The sequence below is a fragment of the Aplysia californica genome, unplaced genomic scaffold, assembly GCF_000002075.1.
Source record: "Aplysia californica isolate F4 #8 unplaced genomic scaffold, AplCal3.0 scaffold00277, whole genome shotgun sequence".
In the NCBI taxonomy this organism is placed as follows: Eukaryota; Metazoa; Mollusca; class Gastropoda; order Aplysiida; family Aplysiidae; genus Aplysia; species Aplysia californica.
The window spans coordinates 713,894-715,361 of NW_004797547.1; positions in this window are offsets into that span (position 1 = coordinate 713,894).

Consider the following 1,468-nt stretch of genomic DNA (forward strand, 5'->3'; position numbering starts at 1 on the left):
ACAGACACATAGACAGACACACACAGACACATAGACATACACACACACAGACACATAGACAGACACATAGACGGACACAGACAGACAGACAGACACATAGACAGACACATAGACAGACACATAGACAGACACATAGACAGACACATAGATAGACACATAGACAGACACTTAGACAGACACATACAGACAGACACATAAACAGACACATAGACAGACACATAGACAGACACATAGACAGACAAACACACACAGACACATAGACAGACACATAGACAGACACATAGACAGACACACACAGACACATAGACATACACACACAGACAGACACATAGACACACACACAGACACATAGACAGACACATAGACAGACACATAGACAGACACACACAGACACATAGACATACACACACAGACAGACACATAGACACACACACAGACACATAGACAGACACATAGACAGACACATAGACAGACACACACAGACACATAGACATACACACACAGACACATAGACAGACACATAGACGGACACAGACAGACAGACAGACACATAGACAGACACATAGACAGACACATAGACAGACATAGACAGATACACAGACAGACACGACAGGACTGTTGCCACATGACTGTCACACGACAGGTCTGTTACCACGTGACTGCCCCAATCTAGTTTTTACCACGTCACTATCACGCCCATATTACTACCACGTGAATTCCACGACAGAAATGTTATCACGTGACTGTCACAGCAAAAGCAGTCGGTGCTTTAACCTACGTGACAACAATGAACGTGTCGAGACCGCCACGCGTGACTGTGTGCAGTTGTAAGCGCCGTAAAACTTGGTCAAAACGAACAATGTTGTCTCTGTGACGTTACTAGTGCTACGTCCAACACATGTGATATCTGACCTTTGTGGACGGGTCAAGAGGTCACATCTGACCTTTGTGGACGGGTCAAGAGGTCAAAGTAAACATTTGCCGAGTAAAGGACAGATCGGGTAGCAGGCCTCCACTTCAGTCGGACCCTGGAAAAGTTTTTAATAAAAAGAGGACACTATTGTGGGTGGTTTGCGGGTGCTCTGCAGTGGCTTGCTCCTTTTATCCTGTCAAACATCTATCGTCCTTATCTCTCCTCCTTTCCTTTCCTATCAAACATCTATCGTCCTTATCTCTCCTCCTTTCCTTTCCTATCAAACATTTATCGTCCTTATCTCTCCTCCTTTCCTTTCAAACATCTATCGTCCTTATCTCTCCTTCTATCCTATCAAACATCTATCGTCCTTATCTCTCCTCCTTCTTTCCTATCAAACATCTATCGTCCTTATCTCTCCTCCTCCTTTCCTATCAAACATTTATCGTCCTTATCTCTCCTCCTTTCCTTTCAAACATCTATCGTCCTTATCTCTCCTTCTATCCTATCAAACATCTATCGTCCTTATCTCTCCTCCTTCTTTCCTATCAAACA